The 21,993-nt window shown below is 36.8% G+C and overlaps 1 protein-coding gene across 1 annotated transcript in view; it reads left to right on the top strand.

Moving 5' to 3' along the window:
- Positions 1 to 21,993, top strand: part of MYT1 (myelin transcription factor 1) — a 191,303-nt gene that overhangs the window by 75,406 nt on the left and 93,904 nt on the right.

A 21,993-nucleotide genomic window follows, 5' to 3' on the forward strand; every position in this document is an offset into this window, starting at 1 on the left:
GAGCAGAGTTGTCAAACATGGACCCATAGGCCACAGGTGGCTTACAACACTCCCATGTGCAGTCTAACCAGATTAATATGCACTGGGAGATATTAAATAAAATTAATCAAAATACAATAGATAACATTGTATTTTTAAACTAAGTTAACATAGGAATCTTCACATATAATTTAATAATTCCTGTTTCAGGATGGATGGAAGAGAAAGTGTGCAGGTGAAAAGATTTGTTAGGAAGCTATTGTAGTAGTGGTTTAGAAGATTTCTAAATCAGTGGTGAGTGGTAGTAAGGTTTATATTAAGGTAGTGATAGTGAGACTGGAAATGAGGGAACATTTAGGAAAGATATTGCAGAGATAGAAGCAACAGGACTTGTTATTTGACTAGAGATGAGAGATAGGAGAGAGGGAAGATCCAAAGATAGCAATCAAGTGTTAATTGTGAGAGAATGAATAAATGTCAGTGCCACTGGTAAAGAGAGTGTTCGGTAGGAGAAATCCATCAATCAATAAATATTGATATCAACTACTATATTAGTATAATATAGTCAGACATTATATTAGACCCTAGAACACAAAGACAAAAGTCTAACACTCTCTACCCTCAAGGAGGTCTCATTCTAGGGGGGGAAACAGCACTGACATTATACAAACACAAAATATATACATAATAAACACAGAGCATTAGTCCACAAAGGGGAATAATAGGCTTAGATTTAAATATGCTAAATTGAATTAGCTGGTGAAAGATCTACCAGATGTCCTGTAAGCATCTATAGAGACAAGAATCCACCACATGTGCTGCAAACATTTGTAAATGCAAGTCTGAAGCTCAAAAAGTCATAGTGGGTGATGCAAATTTGAAAGTTAACTGTGTAAAGATTATAGGTGAAGCTATGGTAGTAAATTAGATTTTCATAGGAGAGATATTTTTAAGAGAATTTTTAAAAAGAACCAGACAAGAGCTTTGGAGAGAACCCTCTTTTAGCACCCAGAAAGAGATGAAGGAATGATTTGTCTCTGAAGTCAAAGGAGTACAGAGGATTCAGGAGGAGTATCTGGTCAAAAGCATCAAATACTGCATAGGTACTACACTTCCAGATGAAAGAAAGTTTCATTTCTTTTGATAATTAGGAGGTCTTTAGTGACCTTTGAGAGAACAGGTTTCTTAGAGTGATGGAAATGAAAACCAGATTGCCAAGACTTGAGGAGAGAGTAAATGGTAAGATAGGGCAGGCCAAAGACAGAGACAACCTTTTCAAGAAATTTGCCAGTGAAGAGGAAGATCAAAGGTGTTATCTACATGAACATTGAATAGTGAAATCTTTGAATATGATGGTAGGTAAGTGGGATGGATAGAACTTGAAACTTAAGAAAGTAAAGAAATTGTCCAGGAGGTCTGTATTTGTTGGGCCAATATCAAGAGCTGAAGGATTGTGGGATATTGGGAGATGATATATATTTCCAACGGGAGGCATAATTTAACAATCAAGTATTTATTTAGAACCTACTAAAAGGTGGTATAAAGGATTGCGCAGACTGTAGAAATGAAAACCAAATCAAAATAAGGAGGCACAGGATTGGTTTGGCAGCCTAATGTGTTGCATTGTAGTAGGCAATACTTAGGAATAAAGATATGCCAAACCTTCTTCCTGCTAGATTAGCTGGGGGTTTATATTAGCTGGTGCTATCCCATAAGAAAGAATCTCAAAAGATGTGGGGATGTCAACTTTCTGGTAAAATGGGGAAGCAGAAAAATATTGAAGATTATTAAAGAATATTAAAGTATTAAAGAATGTTGGAAAACTTGTTAACAATAGAGTAGGCAATCTTTGAAGATAGAGCTCTAGACTTGGAGCAAGGAAGACTTGAGTTCAAGTCCTGATCCAAATGCCTACTAGCTTTGTGGCTTTGGCAAGTCACTTAATCTCTTCATAAAATGAGAGTAGAATAATTTCTGTCTTGTGGTGTTGTTGTAAGGACCAAATGACATAATTCATGTATTGTACTTTGTAAATATTAAAGTGACATATACATGCTAGTTATTGTTAACATTATTATCATTCAACAGTTCTTTTTTCCTATCCCCCATTGTTCTTAGAATTAAGTAAGTATAATAATAATAATATAAATACCTGGTCTAAATTTAGACATTTTTTGTAACCCCAAAATTTGAAAACAAATGTTAAACAATTATTTTTACAGGTAACTGGGGGAAAATAAAACACCAAGCAAATAATTAAAAAAAGAGAATAGAAGGAAATTTTAAGACATTTCCCTCCCAAATCTTTGACTAAGGAAACCAAAATACAGAAGAATAAAATAGCAAAAAAAGATTAATTAGCAATCCTGACAGATAGTCATTGAATGTCTGTTCAAACAGTTCCAGAGATAGGAAATTCAGAAAGCATCCTATTACATCGTTGTAACTTCAATCCCTGACTATGGTCTTGCCTTCTGTAGCTACACAGAATAATTCTTGCAAAACATAGCCCATCAAATACTTGAAGGCAGTTATCATGGCACCATATGTTTTCTCTTTTCCCATCTAAACATTATCATTTCCTTCAAAAGCTCCTTCTCTGATGTTTTTAAACCTATCACCATGATGACCATTCTCTTTGGATATATTCCATCTTGTCTGCCTCCCTCTTCAAGTCTAGGTTCTAGAACACAGAATACCAGATACCTGGCCAGAATAGAAGACTGTAGGAATATCATCTCACTCATTCTGAAAACCATATTCATTGATACAGACTAAAAGTGCCTTAAAGAACATGCCCTGAGTTCTTACAATTCACATCTCCCACATGGGTATTTCCTTTTCCATTCCTCTGGCTCTAACTCTCATTCAAACCCTTATTACCCTGCATTTTAATTATTTTAGATTCCTAACTGTTCTCTTTATATCCACTCTTTCCCCTCTTTTAATATGATCTAGGTCCTTTATAGAGAAATGAGGTATTGTCCATCCCAATTCAAGAGAAAGGACTTCGGACCACCCCACCCCACCATTTCTTCCTCTCTCCTGCCTTATGGAAAACAAACATAAAGTCTTGCTGAAAATCTCCTCCAATCAATTTCTCTTTATCGTCTTTTGCTCTTAGATATTCTTTGTGCTGCCATCATTCTAGGAGGAAAATGGGGAGATGTCTGCAACAAAGCCCAAACCCCCCAGGTGTCACCTTTCTCTGATTTCTCTTCTTATCCATTTGTTATGCAACAATATCTTATCCTGGTTATCAAATACATATAGATAAACTGCATAAATCTTTCTTTACTGCAATGAGAAAGCTTGAGGTTTTAAGCTACATATGAATCTGTATAGGGATAATGTCACATTACCAATACATATTAACAAGCCTGATGTGTGTTTATAGTATTAAAGGATCTCTTCCAAGGGTTTGCAGATTCTTTCTCTAGACTCTATCAGAGTTCCAGTTTTTTCTAAGTCACTTTACTCCTATCTCTAATTTTAAACTGCCCTATGTTTGGATTCAAGAAAGGCCAAGGCATAGAATTTTGAATTTGAAAAGGATCTTAGAAGTCATATAGTCATAAGACTTAGAATTATAAATTTCTATCTAGAAGGGACCTTAGAAATCATCAAATTTAACTTTTTTTAAGAGATGAAGAGATTTAGATTACAGGAATTAAAAGGTCTTGCTCAAGGTTAGCCAGGTCATCAATGGCAGAGCTAAACTTTTAGAAGGTCTCAGGCTCCAAATTCAGTGCTCTTCTCACCACATCAATCTGCTTTCTTTCTTGCCTGGATGCCAGGACCACCCCTTTTGGTTTTCAATCAAGATTGCTGTCTGGGCAGTCCCATTTCTTGGCAATTAAGCTGGTGTTCCCTGGATCCACCCTGGGATTCCTTTTTCACTCTGCCCCTTGAACTTCATCTATTTACATCAGCTATCTAATCAGCACTTCTGGTTTGATCAGTTCATCTTTACTCTCTTTGTCCTGTTATCTCTCACTCCTGGAGTCCTCTTAAGATCTTCACAGTTTTGTACTCCCACCCATGATATTATCAAGCAGCTTAGGTTTCCTCCACCATGAGCAGCTAGCATAGATCTATAACCCTCTAAATGCTTCACAATACATGTGAATGAAAATGATCATCTTAATCCTGGTTAATTACCATTGTCCTCCTTATAAATGTTCAAATATTTAATACTCAACATCTAGACTTTAAGAGGCAGTGTTGTCTAATGGATAATAAATTTAAACTAGGAAGATCTGTCTTCAGTTCTGTCCTCTGAAACATTCTGGTTCTGTGACTTAAGTCAACTTATGTAACCTCTTAGTGTTCTAGGAAAGTCTCTAAGTTACATGGAAGGTATTACTTTGGTACAGTGAGTTCCCTAACCCAGGATTTCCCTACACCAAAGAAATTGATGTCCAGTCCTTATCCTTATCCCCTGGAAAGATTATAGCAACTTAACTTGTGGTCCCTTGTCTAGGGTTTCTCCTCAATTTCAGAATTTGATGAGATGTCAGTGGTCATTTTATCCAACTATTGCCCAAAAAGGAATTTGTTCAATAACACCTGACCAATGTCATCCATTCTCTGTTTAAAGGTCTCCAGTATGCAATGGAGGGGAACCCACTACCTTCCAAGGTGGTGCACTCTATTTTTGGATAACTCTCATTGTTAGAAATTTTTCCTGAGTCAAGTTTAAATTTACCCCTTTGCAACTTCTACCATTTGCTCCTAGTTCTGCCTCCTTGAATCAAATAGAATGAGTCTAATCTCTCTTCCATATGCCTTTAAATACTTGAAGACAACTCTCATGAGCCTCCCCACCACCCTCAATCTACTCTTTTTCAGGCTAAACATCCCCAGGTGTTTGCCAGATCCTCATGGTTTGATGTAGACTCAAGGTTTATCACCATTTTAGTTGCCCTCTTGACTATACTTTCCATCTTCTTGATGGCCCTCTTAATCTGACTCCCAAATTTTGAACTGAAGTCTCAAGATGTTGGAACTATCCCCTTTTCATTCACAATACTATATCTCTCAATGCAACCCAAGATTGCATTGGATTTTTTTGACTGCCATATCACACTATTGACTCATATTGAGCTTATAGCTAAGAAAAAAAAAATTCTCTTTAAGATAACCTGCCCATGAACTATTCAATTCCCCATCTTGTATATATATGGAGATTATTTTTAAAACTCAAATTTAATTATAATTTATCCCCCCCTTAAATTTCTTCTCATTAGATTCTCATCTATCAAGATTTATTTGGATCCAGCTTCAATTATCCTGTGCAATATCTATCCCTCTTAGTTTTTTGTTACCTGCAAATCTGATATCTTTATCCAAACCATTTATCTGGGGCATCTTATTATAGACCTATTTCTAAATTCATCGAATCATAGATTTAAACCCCAAAGAGATCCTAGAAGTGATTTAGTCCAAGTCCTTTCTTTTACAGGTGAGGAAACTGAGACTGTAATGTTACATGACTTGTTCAAAGTTATAGTTAAATGACAGACATGATATTTTGAATCTTAGTATTCTGACTCCAAATTCAATATCTGTTCCATGCTATCTCTTGATGCTGAATCATTTTTCAAGTCTTTTCTTTCAATGAGGTCTGAGTCCATCTACTTATTCTAACTAAATAGACAATATCCATCCACTTTTTGGAGAATGATCACTGATAAGTTAATTTTCCAAAAACATGAAGGATTTGGCTTATATTTCCAAGTTTTCTTTGATATCTAACATTCTATTGGACTGATTAATAATCTATAAGAATGAAACTCTTATAAATGCACATACACCCCACAGAGGTAAAAATGTTAATGACTCCCTGTTGCCTGTGGGAAGAATTATACATTTCTCAACTTTAGCATTCAAGGACTTCTATAATCTTCTATAGAATACATTTCCAGTTTTCTCTCCCCATTGATCTTCTATAGGCATCCTCTAATCATCCATATCTTCTCATTAATCCCTTTCATGCTGAATTCAGTTCCTCCTTTGCTCCATTATTTTACTTCATTTTCTCCCCATAGTTTCTTCTTACTGCAATGCCTAAAAATGCTGCTTTTCTACATGACTTAAGTTCTGTCTTCTCCTTTAAGACTTCCTTGAACTCTCTAGTACACAGGGATCTCTCCTTCATCTAATCTCATAGCATTTATCTTCTGTACCTATTGGTTTCTGTACATTATTAGTTCCCAGGATAAATAGCCACAGAATATCTTCATATAATTATCTTGCATTATTAATTAATTCTTGTTGCTTAAATTTTCATTTTTGTGTGTATCTCCTTAAGAAGACTGAGCTCATGGAGGGCAAGGATCATATATTCAAGGTCCTAGAACACTCCTGGGTTAAAGATGTAGTAAGCATTCAATTAATATTTGTTGAATAACTGAATAAATTAATTGAGCAGCATGTGTTCTGTGACAAGCCAAATAAAATAATTTAATTGTCCCTAAAACTTAGTGAAAGGAAACCAATCCAGGGCTGTGATACCGAGATTTCTTCAGGATAGAGTCTTGTGAGGGGCATTAGTTTCCTTTCATGCTTACCCCAGGATAATCTGAGGCCTGCGACTTCTTTCTGCACTCCTTTCCAACTTTAGAATGGTCAAAATTATTGCAAAATGTCTCTGATGCCTTTGTAGCAATAAAACATAGTTTTCTAAATACTGGATATACTACTGCTCCTTCAACCAGGTTGTTTTTTTCTTTTTTTTTTTTAGTTTTTTTTTTTTGCAAGGCAATAGGATTAAGTGGCTTGCCCAAGGCCACACAGCTAGGTAAGTGTCTGAGACTAGATTTGAACCCAGGTACTCCTGACTCCAGGGCCAGTGCTCTATCCACTGCACCACCTAGCTGCCCTCAAGTTGTATTTTTCTTAGAAAACAGGTTATATTTGTCTTGGGAGAGAGAACTTTATCACGATTATTTGTTTATATGTGAATTCTATACTTTCATCTTATGTTCCTTTCATTTCCCCTGTCCCCAACTTCATCCTACCATCCATTAGAAAATTTGTACCACTTTGCAAACCATTCTCTTCATTCTCTCAAATTCAATAATTGTTCTCAAAGTGAAGTGTTTTCTCATGAATTCCTTGGTACTTATTAAAATACTGAGAGCATTAACACTGACTCTGGGGAATACAAACTTGGCTTCTCTAATGGATTTTCATAGAGTTGTCAAATGGACAGCCCAGATTTCAATATTAAAGGTATGTATTATACACCATAGATAGCATGGTATAATGGAGAGAGTGCTAGTTCTAGATTTAGAGGATCATAGATATAGAGTTAAAAGAGACCTTAGAGGCCATTGAATCCAAGTCATTCATTTTTCAGATGAGAAAACTGAGACACAAAAAATGTCTTGTGTCTATTGCCATGTTCAGATCATATCATTTCTAAGAGATTAGATTCAAATTCAGGTCCTCATCACTCCAAGTCCAATACTATGCCACCTCACCTAGTTGTCTCAGAGTTAGAATGACCATGAGTCAAACCCTATCAAGTATACCACTTAGATATGTAATCATGGGTCAATCATAGTCTCTAATAACCTCAATTCCCTTGTCTTAAAAATAAATACATACCTATAATACCTGCAATAACTACCTTTAGAGGCAATGTAGTATAAGTGATAGAGGTGTTAGTCACAAAAAGCTTTCCCCATGGACCAACTGCTTATTTATGAGAGATGTGTCCTAGAATTTTAGGAGGAGTTTGTAACAACTCTTCTTACTAGAAATTATCTTTCCTAAAATTGCATGAGTCTATTGAATAATAATCACAGAGAAGCATACAAATGGAGGCTTGTGAGTGACAATAATAAGATCCCAATCTCTCAGGGTTACCCTTAAAACCCTGAGAGTAATAATTAGCTGTCTGCTTAGGGACTCCAGATTATGTGTACACTCCTAAATTGATGAATTTGCCTGAACCTTGGTAGTACTACTCAAGAAATAAGAATTCTGTATCCAATGAATTCATCTTGAAATATACTATAAGACAATTTTCTCTCTTAGGTAGTCTCACATTATCAGTACTAAGGGACAATGTTATAGAGAGAGTTTGGTTATATAAGGAATCAATTCATGATAACAGACAGCTAGCTCTCTTTTTTCCCCAAGTAACAGGAAGTGAGCAAGGGACATTGAAATTCAAAGAAGATTCAAAAACTATAAATCAAGGCTTTCCTTCTCTTGTTTTACTTGAAATTCCATTACTATCAAACAATTTCAAATGGAAAAGGAAAAGTAGGGAGTGGTTCATTCTCTGCATCACTGCTCAAAGAATGAAGTAATAGTTTTTGTTCTAGACTTTTCAGTGTGAAAAAATAATGAAAGACTCATAAAGAAAGACCTCTCAGATGGTGCTAGGCCTGATAGTTGTTGGGGGCATTTATTCAAGTCTAAAAACTTTAGTGAAGGAAGGGAGAAAAAGGTCAGCCTTGGAAACCAGGAACTACCCCAAAAGACAAGAAGTTGAGACACAGTGATCTAAGCTACATCACATTCCTACTATGCCCTTTGGGATGAGAGCTCTTTTAACCCTGGGAATCACAGTTATTATAGCTTCTAGGAGACAGAGCTTGTTAGGGTTTTCCAATGATAAAAACACCTTCTAGGGTTTGATACATATATATTTTCTCCTAAATTTCATATAGTTTTTCAATACAGTTACAGGTTAGCCTCCTTAGCCACAAGTTCTAAAGGAAGTAAGAATTTGATATTTCATACCTATATGACCTTGGACAAGTGGCCTAACCACCATCTTCTTCAGTTTCTTTATCTATAGAATGGGGCAGGGGGAGGGGGTGGCGATAGATGGCTCATGATAGTCCTTCCATCTTTGGGTCTATGCTCCTCTGATCCTATGATGTTACTCTAAGGGGAATAAAGACAAGTTATGGATAACAGCTTGGGAATGGGGAAATCAAGGAATCAAGGAGAGTGAACAATACCTTGAATCCAAATTTTCCAGACCCAGCAGAGCTGGGAAAGAAGATGTGATCAAACCAAGAAGGCAAAAAGAAATGAAGAAATAAATGAAAGAGTAAACAAAAAAGGATGAGTAGAAGGGCAGAGAGAAGATCAAGAATGCTACCCATATCATAGTACCACTAATAATGCCCTTTGTGACTGCGCAATTTACCAACTCCCAGTAAATGAGGAAAAGCTGGTGACAACCAAATGTTCTTTTTCTTGAGACCAAGTAAGACCGTTTTCTGGGAGCATAAGTCCTTGGGTTACCCTATCCCTTCAAGCCTAGGCAAAATATGAAGGTAGAAGGAGACAGGAAGAGGAAAGATATGGGAAAATCCTTATGAACTCTGAAATAAGCTAAAAGTTTGTCTAGTAAGATATAATTTTCCCTTCTTAAAGCAGGGGAGAATTTGATTCTATATTTGTAGATTCTGAAATTTCTGTTTACTGTGACATGTCAGGCAGATGGGAGTCCATTGGAGGCCAGGGGCTATTTATTTCAAGTCTTTTGCTGGCCCCAGAGTTTACAAAAGAAATAGAATCAAGGAATCAGCAGCAGCAAAAGTGGTATGCAGATGGGATGTAACAGAAATAGTCTGTCTTTATAACCAAGCTACAGCTTGGTTAGAGCTACAGAGTGAAGGGAACACTTCCTTTAAAAAGATTTACATGATTAATCCTTACTTCAGTAGGAAAAAAAAAACCAAACTCCTTAAGTTACTTTAGAAGGGACTAAGAAAATATTTTAAATATATGAATAAAAAAACAATTTTCTCTTATTAAGCTGCATTGTAAAAGGTGATATATTTGTATTAGTAAATTATCACAGTCTTCTTCCTCTGACTTTTTTGTGTCTTCTGTTCAAGACAAAACTATTAAAATATTAATTAAAGTGAAAAAAGGGTTTCAAGAACACAGGAAAGATGTAAAACATGATGGAAATGGCAGCATTAAATTAAAATGTCTTCTTGCCTTTGGGGAAAAAAAATAAAAATATCATTTGGCTTTCTTAGAGATGGCAATTTACATCCATGTCTGGCCAGAGAAGTGGGTTATATAGTGGAGGTAGCAGAGACTGTGACTGATTAATGAAAATAGTTAAAAGGATGTGGTGAAAAAAATAATGTGGTTAAAAAAAGATATGGTTTTTATTCTTAGAATCAACATAACTTTGGTAGAAGCTGAGCAGTATTTGTGCATCATGGATCTTATCTCCTTCCTTCTGTCTATTCTAACTATATCTTATTTGAGTCTAGTACTTACAGGGTATTTCTCTCCCTTTAGAATATGAACTCCATGAGGGCAGGAACCCTATTTTTCACTTTCTTTGTTTACTGAGCATTTAGAGGACTACCTGGCAGAGGCAGAATACTTAGCAAATTCTTGTTGACTGATAGGTCTAGAGAACAGGATGGTTATTCTAAAGTTTTTCTATCTGCATTGATTCTACCTCCTTTATTAAAATTTATTAACATAGAACTGATAGGATAGTAGAAGAATAAGATATATTGAGATAATTATAATACACAATATCAAATATAAATGCATTAAAGAATTCTACAGGAGATCCATAGGAAAAGGTCATTACCAAGAAAAGAATTGGGAAAGGCTTTAGTTTTCACAGCATTTGAGTTGAACTTTGAAGAATGGATAGGAGAGGGCTAAAAACAGACCCTTGGGGATCATCCACATTGAAGGGATAGAAAGAGGATGAGGAGCAAGAGAAAAAAATAAATAATTTAAGAGATAGGAAATCAAGGAAGGAGACAATAGGTAGACCTCATTACAGTTTCAAATGCTGCATGTTAAGGAGGACTTCAAAAAGTAATAAAGACCTTTGGATTTGATGATTAGACTTCCATGAATGGTCTTTGGCTCTTCTGAGTAGTGGTATGATGAAGAAGATACCTTACTGTCCTTAGAATCAAACAGAAGGGTGGCTAGGTGGTGCAGCAGGTGGAGCATCCAGTCAGGAATCAGGAGTACCTGAGTTCAAATTCAGCCTCAGACACCTAGCTGTGTGACCTTGGGCAAGCCACTTAACTCCATTTGCCTTGCAAAAAAAAATCAAGAAGAAAAGATCAAATCCTAATAAAATCTAATATGTATGGTAAAAATATTTTGCCTTTCTGAGTCTAATTTTCTTCATCTATTTAATAGTCATAGTAATATTAACAGCACCTTATTTGCAAAGCTATTATAAACTCCATAAGAGGAAATGCTCCTAAATCTTTGACCAATCTAAAAGTGCCCTATAAGCATCAGCTATCAAGATTATAGACTATTGAAGACACAAACCAAACTACCAGGCAGAAAGTAGAGTTGGAAGTGAAGAATTAGGAACTCAGTATTGGGCAACTTTTTCGAGATCCCTTTGGCAATCAAGAGGAGGAGACACATATCATCTTTAGATAAATCAAATAGAAGAGTCAAAAGAAAATCTTTTTATGATTGGTAAGGGAAAAAAAATACCCTTTATATATTGGCAACCTAATAGTCAAGTGTAAAAAAGGGAGCAGGGGTAAGACTTGAGACCTCTTCCCTGCCCTTACAGAGAATCATCATATCACTGAATTTTTTCTGTTTTTTTTCTATTTTTTCTATTTCCAAGCTATGATAATCAGAACGATTCCTGCCACCATCAGCCTCAAGGTTGTAAGGAGGACAACTGAAAAGCCATATTTGAAAAGCTTTAAGTTCTTTTTGAAAAAGAAAACTCTATAAATTCAAATAGTCTTAGTGTTATCTCTGCTGCACCACCTGCAGTCATCAGATGCCACAACTTGGGTTCACCACTGCTAGTTTCAAACAACTTTGAAATCAAAGTTCTCATGCTTCATTGTTGATAGCCCAAGCCTTCTAGTGCTTCAAAAATTCACTATAATATTTAAAAGCCCGAATTTTCATTCTGTATCTCAAGTCTCCCCCCCCCCTTAAATCAAAGCTCCGTGCACAGAAGAGAAAAAAGCACTTGCTTGTTGACCATTTGATGCAGATAAATTGCAAATGGAAAGGTGCTCTGGAAAATGAATGCCACAGCTGTTAGCTTCATCAATAGAAGCTAGCAGTGTGCAAGCAGCGCCCATTACGCATCTCTGCAACCCTCCCCATTCTCTGCTTTTTGAATAATTTATCTGCAGGAAATCCAAATTGCCAAGGCACGCTTTAACCCAGCAGAATGCTTGCCAATTTCCCTGGGAAAACTGACAAAAAAAGAGCTGTAGATTGCATTTCAGCTGAATACAGGCGCCTGGCAATCAAACGTATTAGCTCCATTGTGCAGCATGCATCGGAAGGCATTAGCTCGGGAGCTCAGAGCACAGCACATTTGAAAGGCTCATAAATGTAATGAAGTCCCTTTGACACCTGCTCCTCTCTGCACTTTCAATGTGAGCCATTGGTCCATGGGGAACCACGGCTTTAAAAATAGAAATTATAGTAATTGTCTTCTGTGTTATTGGGAAGGTTGCAATAAATGGATAGCTCATAATACTGTGGCACCACAGACTGGAGTTGACAGGATGCATAAATTACTTCAGGTTTTGATTTTTCTTCCTTAACAAATCACATAAATCATTGTATGTTACTGCTGCCACATGGGAGAGGTACACTTTGAAAATTTCATCTCACTGAGTTGTGAAATTCTTTTTTCTTTCTTCCTAGGTGGTACCTTAGAGAGTTCTGTCAATTGCTCGCTTTTAAAAAACTAAGAACCCTATTTGTGAACGAGGCTTTGTAAACAATAGTAATACTAGAGCTTTCTTTAATTCCCCCCCTTCCTTAAATATCATTCTCAATCTCTCTCTCTCTCTCTCTCTCTCTCTCTCTCTCTCTCTCTCTCTCTCCCTCCCCCTCTTTCCTTCCCTCCTTCCTGCCTTCTCTCCTTCCCTCTTCTCTGGCTTGTCTTTAATTCTTTAATTGTCTATCCTTCCCTCCTTTCTCTTCCCTTCCTTAACTTGCCTTCATTTTTCTCTCTAGTTCAGTGGTTCCTTTCCTTTCCTTTCCTTTCTCTTCTCCTCCAGAACTTTCTTCTTCCTTTCCCTTCTCTTCCCTTTTCCCTTTTCCTGTCCTTTCCTTCTTTCATTACTTCTTCTCCTCTTCCCTTTTACCTTTTCTCTTCATTCTCCTTCCTTCCTATTTCCTCTTCTCTCTTCTCTTCTTTCCTCTCCTCTCCTCTTTAGGATATGATAGCACTGTGCTATGTTCACTATCTTTTCTCTTACTAGGAGCAAAGGTTTGAGGCTAGAAGAGAATTAGCCATCTAGTTCAACCTCTAATTTAACAGATGAGGTAGATGAGCCTCCTCCCCAACCAAGGTCAAGTGATTGCCAATACTACAAAGATAGCCTGTGGTGGAGCCAGGTTCAAGCCTAGACCTTTGACTCCAAACCCACTTCTCTTTACAGCTCTACGCTGCCTTCTGTTATTGACTGGTTTCTTTGCCAGAGCAACATTCACAATGTTGGGCTTTTTCAATTGTCACTGTCCATCACAAATCATTACCCTGCCTGCCCTGACATTTCATTAAGGCCAGTGTAGAATGAGTTTACTATGGCAATGATGCCTCATCCCTAGAGATGTCCTTTTTGTTAACAGAATGTTTCCCTCACAATAAGTAGGTCAGAGGAAGGGTGCTGTGAGCAGATGTGGGCTCATGACCCTAAAAGTCACAGCCACCATATTTACATATTAAATGCAGGCAGACACAAGATTTGATGGAAAGGATATTTCTGGCTTCACACCAGTCTCAGCTCAGGCTATTGCTCCTCCCTTGAGGGAGGTCACTCTCCCTTAACCTCACCCCCCACCCCCAGCCTTATGAAATAGGACCTGAAGGCTTTGATAGTTCTTTGGATCATTTACAGATATCCCATACAGATTCAGGGTCATTTTAGGACATACTGGGTTGAGATTCTTGGTTGTTATGTTGAAAATCAAGCCATTTTTCCTGAGCTTGGATCCAACCTAAGATGCAAAGCATTATCTAGTAATCTCTTCTGTGTCCCTCTAGCATGTAGATTTTAGATTTTACCTGGTAGTTTTAGAGAAGTCTTTCTCTTGGGCACAGTATTTTTGTAGTGATGATACTGAGATATAGTTACTGCACTTGTGCTATACATTTTGATATGTGTTTATTTTATCTATGTGAAAAAAGCACACACAGAAGCCTACTGCTAGATAAACTTGCTGCTTGGAATTAGAAACAATTGATGGTTGGTTTTTATTTATATAAAATATCTTTCCCTCAAATTTGCCCTTGAATAAAAGGACAATCCTTTAATTCTGAAACCTAGGACCCCAGGACTCATAAGAAAATGGTGCATTTCTAATGAGACAACCCATCACTACATTAACTCACCATCTTTCTTTGTCTTTTCCCCCCATAGCTAGTGTTCTTGAAATGACAGAAAATGTGAATAAAGCAAATACTCCTGGTTCAGGGATAGGCAGGGTACAAAGAAAGCCAGGACAGTCCATAACTGTCAACAAGAGAATACAGTCATGGCAAGTCCTCCTCTACAGGCCACTGAGAGATAGCAGGGGGAAATGGGATGAATCAGACCAAATTTCTCACTTCAAGATTCTGAATTTCTATTGCTTAATTTTCACAGGAAGAAGAATCTTTCATTGTACAAACCCATTCTGAATCTCTTGTACTCATTATCCTCCAGTAATGGTCTCTCTCCTTCAACTAGGGATGGAACTGTTCAAAATGAACTGGAGTGAGTTAATATTAGGTGGCACTTGAGATAGATTGTTTGGCCTGAGATATCCTACTTGTTTTAAATAACACTTAACCTAACTTAGTGATAAAAATAAGATTGGGGGAAAGTGATCTCTTTTGTTGAACTTGTTTCATGCATGAGCCAAATCAGAGAGTAGGAGTATGCTGAGGTGGACCTGGAGTTAGGATGACCTGAGTTCAAATCCAACCTCAGACATTTACTAGTTGTACTCCCTAGGCAAATCACTTCACCTCTGTTACAGTTTCCTCAATTTAAAAATGGGGGAAATGGTAGTACCTGATATAGTTGTTAGGATCAAATTAAATTATATTTATAAAGGTCTTAGAATGATATCTGACACATCATATCATAGGTGCTTAATAAATTCTTGTTTTCTTCCCCTTTTCCTTGTGAAGTTGGGGCTTTCATTGAACTCCTAGGAATTAATGAACTTCACAACTTGATCAACAAGAGTGGCTCTGGAATCACTTCTTGGGTTGAAAAATTTTTGGCAAATCACAATCCTATCTTATAATATATTAGATCCTCTTCCCAGGATCAGTTCTGTTAGCCAGGTATTTTAGAAACCCCAAAGTATCTTTGGGTTAATCTGAAATACAGCTTCATTTTCTAATAATGGTGGATCTTAATTTTCCAAAGTCAAAGCAATGGGAGATGGATATATTTGCAATTTGTCAAATATGTTTAGTTAGTCAATGACTACCAGCTCCCACTGTTCCTTTAATTGATTTCATAAGATCCAGGATTTAGAGTTAAAAGAAACTAACCAGCTCACAACATGGTTCCGCCAAAGTGGCCTTCATACTGATCCTTCTTGATATTCCATCTCTCGTTTCTGTGCCTTGGGACTGGCTAAGCACCATATATAGAATGCATTGCATCCTGACTTCTGCATTTTAGAATTTGTACTTCCTTTCAAGGTCCAACTCAAGTACTTCTATATTAAGCCTTTTTTGATGCCTTGGTCCATGGATGCCTTCCTATTAAAAGTATTTTGTAGGGGCGGCTAGGTGGCATAGTGGATAAAGCACCAGTCTTGGAGTCAGGAGTACCTGGGTTCAAATCTGGTCTCAGACACTTAATAATTACCTAGCTGTGTGGCCACGGGCAGCCACTTAACCCCGTTTGCCTTACAAAAAAAAAACTTAAAGAAAAAAAGTATTTTGTATATAGCTATCTCTTTACAGGTTATCTACTCTAACTAGACTAAGCTCCCTAATGGCAGAGTCTTTCACAGTTATCTTTGTACCCCCAGCACCTAACAGTGCCTGGCAAATAATGGATGTATATTGCTCATAAATTCATGACATTATAAATCTAGAAGGGACCTCTAAGTTCATGTAATTCAAACCCTTCTTTTTTTTTTTTTTAGGTTTTTTTGCAAGGAAAATAGGGTTAAGTGGCTTGCCCAAAGCCACACAGCTAGCTAATTATTAAGTGTCTGAGGCCGGATTTGAACTCAGGTATTCCTGACTCCAGGGCCAGTACTCTATCCACTGTGCCACCTAGCCACCCCCATTTTTTAAAAGATTTTATTTATTTTGAGTTTTAAAAATTTCCCCTAGTTTTACTTCCCTCTCTCCACCCCCCACAGAAGTCAATTTGCCGGTCTTTACATTGTCTCCATGGTATACATTGATCCAAATTGAATGTGATGAGAGAGAAAGCATATCCTTAAGGAAGAAACATAAAGTATAAGAGATAGCAAGATCAGACAATAAGATATCAGTTTTTTTTCCCTAAATTAAAAGCAATAGTCCTTGGTCTTTGTTCAAACTCCACAGTTCTTTATCTGGATACGATGGCATTCTCCATTGCAGACAGTCCCAAATTGTCCCTGATTGTTGCACTGATGGAATGAGCAAGTCCATCAAGGTTGATCAGCTCCCCCATGTTGCTGTTATGGTGTACAGTGTTTCTCTGGTTCTGCTCATCTCACTCAGCATCAGTTCATGCAAATCCCTCCAGGCTTCCCTGAATTCTCATCCCTCCTGGTTTCTAATAGAACAAAAGTGTTCCATCACATACATATACCACAGTTTGCTAAGCCATTTCCCCAATTGAAGGACATTTACATGATTTCTAATTCTTTGCACCATACACAGGGCTGCTATGAATATTTTTGTACAAGTGATGTTTTTACCCTTTTTCATCATCTCTTCAGGGTATAGATCCAGTAGTGGTATTGCTGGATTAAAGGGTATGCACATTTTTGTTGCCCTTTGGGTGTAATTCCAAATTTCTCTCCAGAAAGGTTGGATGAGTTCACAGCTCCACCAACAATGTAATAGTGTCCCAGATTTCTCACAACCCTTTCAACAATGATTATTATCCTTTCTGGTCATATTGGCCAGTCTGAGAGATGTGAGGTGGTACCACAGAGAAGCTTTACTTTGCATTTCTCTAATAAGTAATGATTTAGAGCAATTTTTCATATGACTAGATTGCTTTGATCTCCTCATCTGTAAATTGCCTTTGCATATCCTTTGACCATTTGTCAGTTGGGGAATGGCTTTTTTTAAAAATTTGACTCAGTTCTCTGTATATTTTAGAAATGAGTCTTTTGTCAGAAACATTGGTTTTAAGATTGTTTCCCAGTTTATTGTATTTCTTTTGATCTTGGTTACAGTGGTTTTTCCTGTGCAAAAGTTTTTTAATTTAATGTAATCGAAATCATTTAGTTAGTTTTTTGTGATGTTCTCCATCTCTTCCTTAATAATAAACTGCTTCCCTTTCCATAGATCTGACAGGTAAACTACTCCTTGATCTTCTAGTTTGCTTATACTATTGTTTTTTATGTCTAAATCCTGTATCCATTTGAATCTTATCTTGGTATAGGGTGTGAGGTGTTGGTCTAATCTAAGTTTCTTCCATGTTAATTTCCAATTTTCCCAGCAGTTTTTATTAAAGAGAGAGTTTTTATCTCAATAGCTGGACTCTTTAGGTTTATCACACAGCAGATTATTATAATCATTTCCTGCTATTGCTCCTAATCTATTCCACTGGTCCACCACTTCATTTCTTAGCCAATACCAGACAGTTTTGATGACTGATGCTTAATTTTAGATCAGGTAGGGCTAAGCCCCCTTCTTTTGCATTTTTTTACATTAAATCCCTATAAATTCTTGACTTTTTATTTTTCCATATGCATTTACTTACAATTTTTTCTAACTCATTAAAGTAATTTTTTTGGAATTTTGATTGGTCGGGCACTAAACAGGTAGTTTAGTTTTGATGGAATTGTCATTTTTAATATATTAACTCAATCTATCCATGAGCAGTTGATGTTTGCCCAGTTATTTAAATCTGATTTAATTTGTGTGAGAAGTGTTTTATAATTGTTTTAAAAAAAATTTCTGAGTCTGCCTTGGCAAATAGACTCCCAGCTATTTTATATTGTCTGAGGTTACTTTGAATGGGATTTCTCTTTCTACCTCTTCCTGCTGTATCTTGCCAGTCATATATAGAAAAGTTGAGGATTAGGGGCAGCTAGGTGGTGCAGTGGATAAAGCGCTGGCCCTAGAGTCAGGAGTACCTGGGTTCAAATCCGGTCTCAGACACTTAGTAATTACCTAGCTGTGTGGCCTTGGGCAAGCCACCTTACCCCATTTGCCTTGCAAAAACCTAAAAAAACAGTTGAGGATTTATGAGGGTTTGTTTTATATCCTGCAACTTTGCTAAAATTACCCATTCAAACCCTGCATTTTGTAAATGAGGAAACTAGAGGGTAAAGTGAATTGCCCAAGGTAGCTAGGTAAGTTATTCAAACTAGGATTTGTTCTCAGCTCTTCCATCTCCATAGCCTATTGATTCTTTGTACTGTACTAAATGTTGTCCCATAGAAAGTTGGAGGGGTCAGCAATGAGATCATTTTCTCTCCAATTACTACAAGTGTATATTAGAGTGAAAAGAGAATAAGATTTGGAGTCAAAAGCTGGGTTCTAGCCCATCATTGTACCACTTCTCTTCCTCCCAGTTCTATGCCTTTGGGAGAATCATTTCTCCTTTGGTCTTTCAGTTTCTTCACCACAAAAAGTAAAGAGCCTGGACCTGGTGACCAACCTACTTCACTTCTAACTTTTTAACTTCCCTTCTATTAGTTTTAATAGCTTTGAGCATTTTAGGTATCACCAACCTAGGTCTGTTACCTTGTCCTTTAAAAAAAAGTTCTCACACCATGTTAAAAAGTGGCAGGATCACTTGTGATTAGGATGAAAGGAATTTATATTAGAGTGGTTCCCATAGTACTTACCAAAGGTCTCCCTAAATATTTAAATGGTGACCTTGAGTCTTTGTCATTTTACTTGTCTCACATATACATGTGTATATTTTGATTTTACATTTATACACATAGAAAAATGCACATAGACATGACTGCTGACACATTACCGCTGGAGTAAGTCAAAGCGTTGATCTTTAAAACTTGACCCCGAGAAGGAGTTACACCTTTTGAGAAGCTTACTTCTCAGGGAATTTAAAAGTTCATTTTGTCCAATTCCCTCCCTCCTTTTACAGAGAAGAAAACTGAGGTCCAAGGTCACATAACTAGTAAATATATAAGGCAGGATATGAATCTGGGTCTTTCTGACACCAAATCCAATTATCACACCACTACATAATCTTTCTTGATATTGTTATTTTGTTATTTTGTTTGTTACATCATGCCTATAATAAATGTAGTCATCAAAGAGCCAGTCAATAAATATTTATTCAACACCTACTATGTACTTGGAACTATGTTGCTAAGTGCTGGGGATACAAATATAAAAAAGTTCCTGACTTCAATAAATTTTCACTTTAATGAGAGAAGACAACAACTGAAAAGGAGGGATGGGGAAGAAGGTACCCTATCTAGGAGATGATTGTTATTATTTCTCCTTTGTTCTTGAAGAGGACCGTGACAGCAAGGAGGTAATGCCATGATGTGCAAGTAAAGTGGATTTGAGTGAGGGGATGTAGTCACCAGCCTCACTTTTTCCTCTGAAGTCATCAAGGTCCAGTGGCCAATGACTGGAGATAATCCTAAATAAGAGGGGGATCTCAGGTTTTTTAAGATAAGGTCTTTAATAGATCTCATTTTCACTGAAGCAGTTCCCATTCAGTGATTGAGGATGGATAAGAAATGAGGCAGAGCATGGTCTCTTTTACCTGATTGTAGAAGTTCAAAGGAATGCAGTCATGGGGGAAATGAAGAGATGATTGATCCAGGCATTCTCCTTAAATGAAAAATGTTGGAGAACTCTTGGCTCTGCCCTCCAATCAGGAAGTTCCCTGGGCAGAAGGCACTGATGAGGTGTAAATATCAAAACTGATGCAGTTGTGAGACTATTCAGACACTTAGAAGAAGGTATCACATGATTAGGCTCTCGCTCTGAATCTGTGGCTATACAGGTGGTCTCACTAATAGAGTTTTCTCACCATGTGTAGAATTGCTGCCACTTATTGTCAGTATCTAGGCTCAGGAGCTATATTCCCTGCTCTCTTTGGAGTAAAGAGCTCCTAATCAAAGGAAATAATGTATGTAAGTCAATTTGGAAACCTAGAAGCACTATATAAAATGACAATAAAAACAAACTCCAAACCCTTCTATTAACCCATAAATCTGAATTGGAATGAACTCAGAGGCAGTCAGACAATAATAATCATTTTACAAATATCAATTAAATGCCTACTATGTGCCAGGCACTTTGAGCACAGTATATCAAATGTAACCCTTGCATAGAAATCCTCTCTGTAACATCCCTTGTGAGAATTGATTTCACTTGATTATGCATATTTGTTTTGTTTTTCTTCTTGGGGGGAGGGAAGAGAAAATAAATGCTTGTTAATAAAAAAAAAGTTTAGATCAAAAAATACTGATCATCTAATCTTTGTTTAATTATCTGTAATGACAAGGAAGTCCAAAGCTAGACCATTCCACTTAATAGCATCCAGAACTTTAGCAAGATCTCTTTTTTTCTTTTGGAATTTTATTTTATTTTATTTTTTCCAATTACATTCAAAGATAGTTTCCAACATTCATCATTTTGTAAGTTTTTGAATATCACATTTTTCTGTCTCCCTCTCTTCCTTCCCCTTTTCTCATGAGAGTGAGTAATCTGATCTAGGTTATACATGTATAATCATGTTTAACATATTTCAGAAGTTCTTTCTTACATAAAGTCAAATATGTTCTTCCTGTAGCTTCCAGACATTGCCCCTATTTCAACCCACTGGAGCCAAGCAGAACAAGTTCAGTCTCTTTCCCACAGAATAACTCTTTACTGTAGATAGCTATCATTTTTTGAATGCCAAATGCCCATATACATACATGTAATTCTGACTCCATCAAGATTGTACTATCAATTAGCCTACATACTTCCAGCTTGTCCATGAGAATAAATTAAAAGACTGCCCAATGCTTTGTTGACATTCAAGTCCTTTCCCCATTTCTCTCAACTAATTCTCATACAACTCAAGCTCCAGTATCCTTGCTGTCCTGGTTACCTTCCTTGGGAGGTGATCCAAAGTTCTAAGTTCCCAAGTGTGATCACTACCCTTAACTTTTCTATCTAACTCTAAACACAGTTCTTCAAATGTGACCTGATTCAAAAATAGCGGAGAAAAGCTATCATCTCTCTTTTCCTGATACATAACATAGTCTAAAGACAGCATCTGCTTGACTACTGTTATATCATACTACTGTTTTATACAGAGTTTATACTCTACCCATACCCTTAATTTCCCACAAATAGTTTACTCACATCTTTCCCATCCTATCATTGTTCAATTAAATGTTTATGTCAATGTAGGATTTTACATTTAGTCCCCTTTTAACCTTCTAGAGACTGTTGTAATTTATGGGGCTCATGATTTGGTCCTCCAGCACCTTCTACTACCCCTTCTCAATTTCACACCATCTGCACTTTTCATAAGAATTCTACTACATACACTCTCACTTGAGTCATTGACAAAGATGTTAAATGACACAAAGCCAGGGACAGATTCCTAGGACTCTCCATTAGAGACCTCCTTCAAGACACTGACCCCTTAATGACTGGGTTTAATCATTTCATTCTAAAGCCATGTAAATTGTACTATCAATTAGTCAGCATATTTCCACCTTATTCCCTAAGATAACTTACAAAACTGTCCAATGCTTTGCTGACATTCAGGTGTTCTATATGATCCTTGTTTTCTTCCTCTACCAGTTCAGGGATCCTGTCAAAATAGGATTAATCTATTTAATCTATCCTTATCATATCAACAGGTTTATAATTTT

The sequence above is a fragment of the Macrotis lagotis genome, chromosome 1, assembly GCF_037893015.1.
Source record: "Macrotis lagotis isolate mMagLag1 chromosome 1, bilby.v1.9.chrom.fasta, whole genome shotgun sequence".
Lineage (NCBI taxonomy): Eukaryota > Metazoa > Chordata > Mammalia > Peramelemorphia > Peramelidae > Macrotis > Macrotis lagotis.